Source organism: Aegilops tauschii, chromosome 4, assembly GCF_002575655.3.
Source record: "Aegilops tauschii subsp. strangulata cultivar AL8/78 chromosome 4, Aet v6.0, whole genome shotgun sequence".
Taxonomy (NCBI): domain Eukaryota; kingdom Viridiplantae; phylum Streptophyta; class Magnoliopsida; order Poales; family Poaceae; genus Aegilops; species Aegilops tauschii.
In genome coordinates this window covers 22,298,065-22,310,694 of record NC_053038.3, presented here as the reverse complement: position 1 = coordinate 22,310,694, position 12,630 = coordinate 22,298,065, and positions in this window count along the sequence as shown.

Sequence of the window (12,630 nt, the reverse complement as noted above, 5' to 3'; positions counted from 1 at the left end):
CACCCGAGGCCTTACTAGAACTATCTAGATTGAGGAACCCCCCTCCCCCCGGCTCCCTCACGTCGCCCTCTCGAGGGCGACTCGGGGGCGGCCAACCTCCCCGTCCGCCTCCCCCTCTCTCGATTTCTTCCCTCGCCGCCGCCGGAGACGGGCGCCGGGTCCCCCGCGCAGCCGCCGAGGAGGGTGGCGGCGAGGCCCTCGGCCGCGACGCCGCTCGGGCTTGGGCCTAGGGTTTGAGGCGGCGGCCTCTGCTGGTGAGGGTGGCGTCGTCCTGGCGGCGGGCGGCGCTGGCCGGTGTTGAGGGCCGCCTCTACTCGGCCGCGCGGGCGGCGAGTCGGCGATGGATGCGGGCGCCGCGTGGAGGGATCCCCTGCTACTCTCCTTCGCCAGATCTGAAGACGGCGCCCCCGTGCTGCTGCTTCCTCCTCGTCAGTCCGGCCGGATCCGGTGGCTGACTGCGCGGATGTGGGGTTGGGAGCTCTGGATCGGAGTAATTTCTTGGCCGGCTGCGGCGGCCACGACGCGGCGGCGCTCCAGGCGCTGTTTCCTTCTTGAAGGCGGCTTCGAGATCCAACTCCCCCCCTCGTCCTCCCCCTGCACCCGGGTGAAAACCCACAACTTTGGTTGGGCGGCGGCGGTGCCTGGCTCCGTCACCTTCTTGAAGGCGCCGCTTCGGGTCTGCGGGGAGGTGGGACAGCTGCAGCGCGTTCTTGGCGTTCTTGATGGCGGCGGTTCTCTCTTCTTCGCCATGGCGGTCGGCTTCCTCTTCATGTCATCATGCCCTCCTCGCTGTGTGGTCCGGTCTGTCCGGCGGGTCGACGCCCTCGGCCTGGGCAAGAGGGGATAGTGGTCCCCTCTACGGCGACTTGGACGCGTCGGCGGCTGAGGGATGGTGTCCTTGGCGAGGTCCGGCTCTCGTGGTGACTGTGGTGCTCTACTCTTCGCCGTGTCTTCCTGGGGTGCTTCCGTTCAGAGGCTAGTGTCTTCGGCGTGCTTCTTGCTGTAGGCTGCGGCTTGTGTTTCCAGTAGCTTGCTTGGGCTGGTGGTCACGCTCGGTGCCTCTTTCTTCTTGCTTGCTCTAGTGGGAGCAAGCCCCATTTCCTGTGGCGCGACCCCATCAAGCTCTCTGTTTGGCCCCAAGTTGTAGCCTTTCTTTTTGGCAGTAGTATTTTAGCCTTCCTTCTACGCCATGTATCTGCTGCTTTGTTTATGTTTGTTGTACCTTGTTGTAATCCTGGCCGATTGATGGCTTTGTTAATTAAAAGCCGGGCAAGGTTCGAGCCTTTTCTTAGGCTCGGCCTGTGCCTTTCCTCAAAAAAAAACTATCTAGATTGTGCTTTTGGCGATCTCAAACCCCTGTGTTAGATTTATGATGCTATGAGATCTTATTGAACTACTCCCTCTGTAAACTAATATAAGAGCGTTGAGATCACTAAAATAGTGACCTAAATGTTTTTATATTAGTTTACAGAGGGAGTATTTATTTTGTACTTTTGCCAACCCTTTAACTTCTTCTATTGGATTTGTGAGTTTTATTGGATTTGTGAGTTTTGCACCAGAACATTGATCCGTCCTTGTAAAATATGACATCAGCATCGATAAAATCATGGATATGCCACCATGTTCAACTGTTGGTTTTCCAGGGAAGGAAACTCACAAACTAGGGGCTCAAATTGGCGAGAATCTGATGGGTTGCTTGTTGGTATTTTGTCGGTTTCAAAATACAATGCATGTTCTCGTGCTATGTTAGGGCAAGCCTTTAACAACTATGTATAATTTTAAATATCATCCTAATGAAACCTAATACACAATATATGTTAAGAAAAGGGGTTGGGTATGTGCAAGTATGTGGTAATTTCCATCCCTCCAAACAAGAATATTGACCTGATCATCAACTATGTATTTTGGCCTGATGCGATAGGCAAACCTAGAGGATGATTTTGGGTGCGCAATTCAAGTTACTACTCCCTCCTTCATAAATATACATTGTACATGTTTCCTAATATGTATCCCCGTTAAAGGTTTTGTTTGTCGTGTGTAAAATGGAAAATAATTGTCGGTTTTGTATTAAGGTATACTTTTCGCCGATAACGAATTTGTAGAAGATACTAGGATCCTCGGCGCTGGGCGAAGCCGGGGTTCCCGTCGTGTGGCTCGAGGCGTGCGGCGCGTATTCCTCCCCTCGGGGCTATGGCGGACCGAGGTGCGGGTGTGCCGCCTGGGAAGAAGCAGCCGGCGGCGGCTCCCGTCGCTCGTGCTGGTGTCGCGCCTGGGGTCGGACGTGGTGCAGCGGCGCCGGCTGCTCCGCAACCACCGGTGTGCCTGCTGCAACACTCGCTGCCGCGGTCAGTCTGGCCAGAGACCGCCGGCGCTGGCTCCAGGTGTTGTGGCCACTGCGGGTCGGGGCGGGGCTGCCCTTGGTCCTCGGCCGCCGGTGCAGGGCCCGACTGTGGCCGCGGGACGGGGCGGCGCTATGCACGGGCCACGGCCGCCGCAGCCTAGGCCGGCCGTTCCGCCTGCTCAGGTGCCAGTCCATCAGCCGCGGGCCGTGCCGCCGCCACACCACGTCGCGAGGCCGACGCAGAAGCAGGGGCCAGTGCAGACGCAGACGCCGTCGCCTCAGTCAGGTGCTGGAGGGGCGGGTTTGCCTTGTGGCCCAGTCAACAGTGGTGCTAACGGACCGCCCCGGGGACAATGGGGTGATGATGGATATAATGCATATGGTGATGGTCAGCACCGAGGGTCGTCGTCGACGGGTGGCAGCCGGGGTTATGCTTGGCAAAGCGATGGCACGGCTGAGCGACCTTTTTACGGCCCTCCGGGTGGCTTTGTTGAGGGAGCATCGGGCCCTGACTATCGGCAGCGAGACGGGTACCGTGGTCACCGTGGCCATGGTGGCCGAGGTGGCAGGTACCGGCAACGTCATCCTCCCCCGCCTGTTGTCGTTGAACAGACGGACTCCGCGGAGGCGGCCGATGCTGGTCACACGCCGAAACTATCTGGTCAGGCCATGGAGGTGGTCACCGCGCTGGCGACCGCTGTGACTACTGCGACAGGTTCAGTTGACGGGCGTGTTGGAAATATGCCATAGAGGCAATAATAAATAGGTTATTATTATATTTCCTTGTTCATGATAATCGTTTATTATCCATGCTAGAATTGTATTGATAGGAAACTCAGATACATGTGTGGATACATAGACAACACCATGTCCCTAGTAAGCCTCTAGTTGACTAGCTCGTTGATCAATAGATGGTTACGGTTTCCTCACCATGGACATTGGATGTCGTTGATAACGGGGTCACATCATTAGGAGAATGATGTGATGGACAAGACCCCAATCCTAAGCCTAGCACAAGATCGTGTAGTTCGTTTGCTCAGAGCTTTTCTAATGTCAAGTATCATTTCCTTAGACCATGAGATTGTGCAACTCCCGGATACCGTAGGAATGCTTTGGGTGTACCAAACGTCACAACGTAACTGGGTGGCTATAAAGGTGCACTACAGGTATCTCCGAAAGTGTCTGTTGGGTTGGCACGAATCGAGACTGGGATTTGTCACTCCGTGTAAACGGAGAGGTATCTCTGGGCCCACTCGGTAGGACATCATCATAATGTGCACAGTGTGACCAAGGAGTTGATCACGGGATGATGTGAGTTACGGAACGAGTAAAGAGACTTGCCGGTAACGAGATTGAACAAGGTATCGGGATACCGACGATCGAATCTCGGGCAAGTAACATACCGATTGACAAAGGGAATTGTATACGGGATTGATTGAATCCCCGACATCGTGGTTCATCCGATGAGATCATCGTGGAACATGTGGGAGCCAACATGGGTATCCAGATCCAGCTGTTGGTTATTGACCGGAGAACGTCTCGGTCATGTCTGCATGGTTCCCGAACCCGTAGGGTCTACACGCTTAAGGTTCGATGACGCTAGGGTTATAGGGAATAAATGTACGTGGTTACCGAATGTTGTTTGGAGTCCCGGATGAGATCCCGGACGTCACGAGGAGTTCCGGAATGGTCCGGAGGTAAAGATTTATATATAGAAAGTATGGTTTTGGCCACCGGAAGTGTTCCGGGCATCACCGGTAGTGTACCGGGACCACCGGAGGGGTCCGGGGGTCCACCGGGAGGGGCCACGGGCCCCGGAGGCATACATGGGCCAAGTGTGAGAAGGGACCAGCCCCTAGGTGGGCTAGGGCGCCTCCCCACCAAGGCCCATGCGCCTAGAGAGAAGAGGGGGCAAACCCTAGGGCAGATGGGCCCTAAAGGCCCATGCCTGGTGCGCCTCCCTCCCCCCCCACTTGGCCGCCACCCCAGATGGGGATTGGGGCTGCCGCCACCCCTAGGGAGGGAACCCTAGGTGGGGGCTCAGCCCTCCCTCTCCCCCTATATATAGTGGAGGCAAAGGGGCAGCCCAACGCACGAAGTTCTTCTTCTCTTGGCGCAGCCCTTCCCCTCTTCCATGTCCTCCTCCTCTCCCGCAGTGCTTGGCAAAGCCCTGCAGGATTGCCACGCTCCTCCACCACCACAACGCCGTCGTGCTGCTGCTGGACGGAGTCTTCCCCAACCTCTCCCTCTCTCCTTGCTGGATCAAGGCGTGGGAGACGTCACCGGGCTGCACGTGTGTTGAACGCGGAGGCACCGTTCTTCGGTGCTTAGATCGGAATCAACCGCGATCTGAATCGCTACGAGTACGACTCCTTCATCCGCGTTCTTGCAACGCTTCCGCATCGCGATCTACAATGGTATGTAGATGCACTCCCCTTCCCCTCGTTGCTAGATTACTCCATAGATTGATCTTGGTGATGCGTAGGAAATTTTGAATTTCTGCTACGTTCCCCAACAGTGGCATCATGAGCTAGGTCTATGCGTAGTTTCTATGCACGAGTAGAACACAAAGTAGTTGTGGGCGTCGATGTTGTCAATTTACTTGCCGTTACTAGTATTATCTTGATTCGGCGGCATCGTGGGATGAAGCGGCCCGGACCGACCTTACACGTACACTTACGTGAGACAGGTTTCACCGACTGACATGCACTAGTTGCATAAGGTGGCTAGCGGGTGTCTGTCTCTCCCACTTTAATCGGATCGGATTCGATGAAAAGGGTCCTTATGAAGGGTAAATAGAAATTGGCATATCACGTTGTGGCTTTTGCGTAGGTAAGAAACGTTCTTGCTAGAAACCCATAGCAGCCACGTAAAACTTGCAACAACAATTAGAGGACGTCTAACTTGTTTTTGCAGCATGTGCTATGTGATGTGATATGGCCAGAAGATGTGATGAATGATATATGTGATGTATGAGATTGATCATATTCTTGTAATAGGAATCACGACTTGCATGTCGATGAGTATGACAACCGGCAGGAGCCATAGGAGTTGTCTTTAATTTTGTATGACCTGCGTGTCATTGAATAACGCCATGTAAATTACTTTGCTTTATTGCTAAGCGCGTTAGCCATAGAAGTAGAAGTAATCGTTGGCGTGACAACTTCATGAAGACACAATGATGGAGATCATGATGATGGAGATCATGGTGTCATGCCGGTGACAAAGATGATCATGGTGCCCCGAAGATGGAGATCAAAGGAGCAAAATGATATTGGCCATATCATGTCACTATTTGATTGCATGTGATGTTTATCATGTTTACATCTTATTTGCTTAGAACGACGGTAGCATAAATAAGATGATCCCTCACTAAAATTTCAAGAGACGTGTTCCCCCTAACTGTGCACCGTTGCGAAGGTTCGTTGTTTCGAAGCACCACGTGATGATCGGGTGTGATAGATTCTAACGTTCGAATACAACGGGTGTTGACGAGCCTAGCATGTACAGACATGGCCTCGGAACACATGCGAAACACTTAGGTTGACTTGACGAGCCTAGCATGTACAGACATGGCCTCGGAACACAAGAGACCGAAAGGTCGAACATGAGTCGTATAGTAGATACGATCAACATGGAGATGTTCACCGATGATGACTAGTCCATCTCACGTGATGATCGGACACGGCCTAGTTTGACTCGGATCATGTATCACTTAGATGACTAGAGGGATGTCTATCTGAGTGGGAGTTCATTAAATAATCAGATGAACTTCATTATCATGAACATAGTCAAAAGGTCTTTGCAAATTATGTCATGCGCTTTAGTTCTGCTGTTTAAGATATGTTCCTAGAGAAAATTTAGTTGAAAGTTGGTAGTAGCAATTATGCGGACTGGGTCCGTAAACTGAGGATTGTCCTCATTGCTGCACAGAAGGCTTATGTCCTTAATGCACCGCTCGGTGTGCTGAACCTCAGTGTCGTCTGTAGATGTTGCGAAACATCTGACATACACGTTTTGATGACTACGTGATAGTTCAGTGCGTATTGCTAAATTTTTAGAATTGTCGCACCAAAGACGGTTTTGAAACGTCGCAGAACATATGAGATGTTCCGAAGACTGAAATTGGGATTTTAGACTAGTGCCCACGTCAAGAGGTATGAGACCTCTGGCAAGTTTCTTAAGCCTGCAAACTAAGGGAGAAAAGCTCAATCGTTGAGCATGTGCTCAGATTGTCTGAGTACCACAATCGCTTGAATCGAGTGGGAGTTTATCTCCCAGATGAGATAGTGATGGTTCTCCATAGTCACTGCCACCAAGCTAGTAGAGCTTCGTGATGAACTATAACATATCAGGGATAGTTATGATGATCCTTGAGCTATTCACGATGTTTGACACCGCGAAAGTAGAAATCAAGAAGGAGCATCAATTGTTGATGGTTAGTAAAACCACTAGTTTCTAGAAGGGCAAGGGCAAAAGGGATACTTCATGAAACAGCAAATCGTGTGCTGCTCTAGTGAAGAATCCCAAGGTTGAACCCAAACCCGAGACTAAGTGCTTCTGTAATGAGGGGAACGGTCACTGAAGCAGTACTACCCTAGATACTTGGTAGATGAGAAGGCGGGCAAGGTCGACAGAAGTATATTGGATATACGTTATATGAATGTGTACTTTACTAGTACTCCTAGCAGCACTAGGGTATTAGATCCCGGTTCGGTTGCTAAGTGTTAGTAACTCGAAATAAAAGCTGCGGAATAAACGGAGACTAGCTAAAGGTGAGATGACGATATGTGTTGGAAGTGTTTCCAAGGTTGATGTGATCAAGCATCGCATGCTCCCTCTACCATCGAGATTTGGTCTTTGCGTTGAGCATGATTGGATTATGTTTATCGCAATATGGTTATTCATTTAAGGAGAATAATGGTTACTCTGTTTATTTGAATAATACCTTCAATGGTCTTGCACCTAAAATGAATCTCGATCATAGTGATACACATGTTCGTGCCAAAAGATATAAAATAGTAATTATAGTTCCACATACTTGTGGCACTGCCATTTGAGTCATATTGGTATAGAACGCATGAAGAAGCTCCATGTAGATGGATCTTTGGACTCACTCGTTTTTTGAAAAGATTGAGACATGCGAACCATGTCTATTTGTATATATGCATGAAGAAACTCCATGCAGATGGATCGTTTGGACTCACTTGATTTTGAATCACTTGAGACATGCAAATCATACCACATGGGCAAGATGACTGAAAGTCCTCGTTTTCAGTAAGATGGAACAAGAGAGCAACTTATTGGAGTAATACATTTTGATGTATGCAGTCCAATGAGTGCTGAGGCATGCAGTGGATATCGTTATGTTCTTACTTCACAGATGATTTGAGTAGATGCTGAGTGTATTTACTTGATGAAACACAAGTCTGAATTATTGAAAGGTTCAAGTAATTTCAGAGTGAAGTTGAAGATCGTCGTGACAAGAGGATAAAATGTCCGTGATATGATCATAGAGATGAGTATCTGAGTTACGAGTTTGGCACACAATTGAGACATTGTGGAAAGTGTTTCACAATTAATACCACCTGGAACACCATAGTGTGATGGTGTGTCCGGACATCATAGCTGCACCCTATTGGATATGGTGCATACCATGATGTTTCTTATCGAATTACCACTATCGTTTATGGGTTAGGCATTAGAGACAACCGCATTCACTTTAAAAGGGGCACCACGCAATTCCGTTGAGACGACACCGTTTAGAGATGTAACGAAAATTTGGTATGTTATACATAGATCATCATTGCATATCATATTTTATTTCATTTTGACAAATCCTCAATAAATCCTAAGCAACTCAAGGACCCTCGGAGAGAGTTGGGGATTTTCTCGAATTTTCATATTTGATTTTCATCAAATAATAAAACGAGGATTTTGGTTTTAATTATTTTCTCTCCGGAAAAATATTTCATTTTAAAAATAAATGAGAGGAGAAAATATGACTTCTCCAAAACAATTGAAATACTGGAGAAAAAGTGTTAAAATCCTTTATTGGAATTTATTCGGATTTTATTTGCAATATTATTTGCATTAAAAATATTGCATGTTTTAAAAATTTTATTTTGTGTTAAAAAAAATGTTCACCCTATTCTAGATTTTCTAACTAGACGGGGAAAATGTGTTTTATCTTTTTTGGACTTTTATTTATTTTTCTACGAATTATTTTCCGCGGACGTTTAAAAAAAAATGCACTGCGCCCGACTGGGCCGAGCCCAGCCGAGCCGCAGGCTGGCCCGCCCGCGTCGTCCTCCTCGCGCACGGGAGCCGCCGCCGCCCGGAGTCCGAGCCCCGCACGCCCCGCCGGTTTGCCCCCTCCCCCAAGCCACCGGAGCCCCCCTATTTATACCCCCGCACCCCCCTCTCACCTCATCCCGCCGCCGCCCGCCATGCCCCGCCGCCGCCGCCGGAGCCGAGCACGGGAGCCGCCGCCGCCGCCGTTCGCCGCCCCTCGCACCCCCCCGAGCACCCCCGCACCCCGCGCCCTCGCCGCCCCTCGCCCCGAGCCGCCGGAGCCCCGCCGGAGCACGCCCCGACGAGGTACCTCGCCGCCCGTTCGGTTGTCGGTTTTCTTTAAAAAAAACCCATTTGTTAAAAAAAACCCTAGATCGGTTTTTTTCGGTTTTATTATTTTGCGAGCGTTCACCGAACCGTTCGTTTTACCGAACGCGTTCGTCGGTTTTTCTCTGTTAACGAACGTCCGTTCTTTAACCGTTCGTCCGTTTTTCTTTTTCGTCGGATTTTTCCGCTATTTTCTCAGATTCGATTTCTGATCGAATCTTCGTTTCTGTTTAACTTCTCGCTCGTTTATCGGAATCAGGCGATTCAAGCGCCCAGAGTTTCGTCTCGAAATTCTCTTTCCGTTTAACCTACTCAAACAAGTTTTTGCTACTGTAAATTTGACCTAGATCCAGATTAGTAAACGAAGCTTCTTTCTTTCGCAGTTTGACTTTCGTTGCTTCTTTCGAGTTGATTCTTTTTGCAAACCGGAGTTCTTAAGTTGAACTTTCTGGTTGGATCTTTCATTCGAGTTTTACCTGTGCATTAGATGAGTACTTATTGTTTGCTTGTTTGTTTGCGATAGAGTACCCGGAGTGTGCCGCTTGTTACTTCGAATCGCTAGGTTTTGCGGATCATCAGCAAGGCAAGTAACACTTTGATCATACCTTTCCATACCCAGTTTTTATTGCATTAGATCAATCCTCAAACATTGCATGGTTAGGATCTAATTAAATTGTGGGTATTGGGAAGTAGTTGAGGTAGTACCTATTACCTGTTTTATTTATCAAACCCTTGGGAGTTACTTCTACGTTGCTATTATATGGCCATGCTATGCTCGTAGACGTGGATTGGGTTTGAGAGATTTCCATGACAGATGTGAGATTGTTAATTAATGGTTTACTTAAGGTGGCAACTAAAACTCACATCTGGGTGGATTGAGGTACCTGGGTATTCCAGGATTGCCTGTTTTTCTTTTGGACCGCCACCCAGGTTCAAAGGGATCATGAGATTATTCATGCTAGAAACTTCCGTGTGCAGCCGCAAGCTATTATGGGCTCTAGCATAGTTGACTAAGTTGTGTGAACTCTTACAGTGGTAGACTAGCAGATGTAGGGGAAAGTAGGTGTAACTGTCTACCCATACGTAAGGTGCAAACACTTCTGAAAGACTGTGTCTCGGTCATCCGTTACTCAAACACCATGTAGTGCGAGTAATCCAACGGAGGAGATCGAGTCTTGTGGGGAAAAGTGCACAAACCTCTGCAGAGTGTACAAACTAATCATGATTAGCCGTGTCCCCGGTTATGGACAACTTGAGTATCTAGTACTTGGATTATCATGTGAATCTCATCACCATGTTACTTTTAATTAATTTTGTTGGGTTAATGATGATTCTTAATTGGGATTGAGATGCTGTCAACCATCTCAATGTTTCACAACCACCATGATAGTTAAATAAAATTTATTCCTTTGAAGTAGGGTAAAATTGGTTTTTTCGCAAAATTGTAACCATAGAGCTTTCCACCAGCCATATATGCATGTAGTATAGCCTTATTATTGTTCATTATCCTCTATGTGTTATTTTGCCAGCATATTCTATGTGCTGACCCGTTTTCGGGCTGCAACGTTTCATGTTGCAGACTTTTCAGACGACGAGTAAGGTGCCTTAGGTCGTGGTCTTATACTCAGTGATGCCGCTGGAGTTGATGGACTCACTTATCTTCCAAGTCTTCCGCTGTTATCGTTTTTAGATGGCCTTAAGCCATGTTTATCATACTTATTCTCTTTGGAGATATTCGGTGTAATAAGTGTGTGATTGCTACTCTGTTATAAATCCTCCATTTGTACTGTGCGTGTCAGCATTACTGATCCAGGGATGACACTGGTGCACAGCAGCACAGACTATTTGAGGTCTGGTCGCTACAAAGTTGGTATCAGAGCACACGCTGACTGTAGGACACGACCACTAAGCTTAAGCCCTAGAAAGCTTCTCTCTTCTCATTTCTCACCCCTCTCCTCCTTTCTACTCTTTTAGGAATGGCGGATGCAAGGAGCAAGTTCATGCAACCAGATGAAGACACGCCGTTTGGTCGACACTTGAAGGAATACCAAGCATCACCGGAACCTACAACGCCACATTACCCAAAGAGGAGAGCTGGAAGATTCAAGTTCACATTCCAGGAAGAACGTTTGTGCCAGTTACCGAACCCATAAGATTGGTTTTTGAAGCACCAACTTGGAGTTTAGGGAAGAGCATGGCCGCTCACATCGCCATGGGACGCATTGGAGAAGTCTACTACCAGGAGCTTAAGGATACAATTTATCAGATTTGCGGACGCCGAGACGCGCAATGGGAGATGATCAGAACCAAGAAGGATGGATCAATCGCAGCTTTCATCCAGGAGCAAAACCAACATATTCGTCGCCAGGAGAACCAGATGTGCACGGACAAGGAAGAACTGAAGAAGGCATTAACCAAGATCAAGGAGCTCCAAGAAGAACTCAAGGCTACACGCGAGGATTATATGGAGGAAATCATCGCACTAGTAGGAAAGAATGACGACCTGGAGAAGAAGATTGGAGTATTCATGGGAAATCCAGTGCCAAAAGTAGAAGCCGACGAATGCACTTGTCCGGACAACTACATCATCATCAACGACACTGACTCGGAACCAAGTGAAGATGATTGGGTTGACGAAGCTGGAGCAGACATCATGGAGTCTTCAACGGATCAGAATTTCTAGTAGACCACCATATCAGTAGTAGTTTTCCCCCATTTAATAGTATAGTTCAAGCACTTTGTCACGCTAGTTAGATCGATTGTTTTGCCTTGTTTGAATTGATTGAGTGATATTGATTGAATTTGTCTCATGAGCATATGGGTAGTGTTTTCTCTCTAGACCTCATTCTATTCTTAACTCTCATCTCTTCTAAACCTATCAGATGCCTCCGAGACGCGACACCGGATTTGTTTTCCCACCAGAGATCACCCAGTTGATTCAGCAACAGAATGCCCTGATGCAAGTGTTAGTGCAGAACCAACGCAACAACAACAACCCACCGCCACCACCACCTGTTGATCACTTAGCCCGTTTCTTAAGGCTAAACCCGCCGGTGTTTTCCAGTAGCACCGAGCCGATTGTTGCAGATGATTGGCTCCGCAAAGTTGGAAGGGAGTTGACCACTGCAGGATGCACAGATGCGGAAAGAGTGCGTTTTGCCGCACATCAGCTTGATGGACCCGCAGCATCATGGTGGGAGAATTATACAGCCACGCACCCTATTGACACTGTCACATGGGACCAGTTTCAGCAAGCTTTCCGTACAGCTCATGTTTCAGCAGGAGCTATGGCTATGAAGAAGCGTGAGTTTCGCAACCTACGCCAAGGAGGACGCACCGTAAGCCAGTATGTGGAGGATTTCAGTAAGTTAGCACGTTATGCACCAGATGACGTTGCTACAGATGCAGCCAAGCAGGAGAAGTTTTTGGAAGGGCTGAATGATGAGCTGAGTATGCAGTTGATGGTAGCAACCTTCAACAACTACCAGGAGCTGGTAGATAGAGCTCTCATGATTGAAGGGAAGCAACAACAGAGTGAAAACCGTAAGCGGAAGTATGGACAAGGGAAGTATAACTCAGGAGCTCAACAGAAGCCTCGTTTTACCCCGAAGCTGGGAGGACAGTTTCAGCATACCCACGGAGGAGGTAGTTCGCACAACCATAATGGC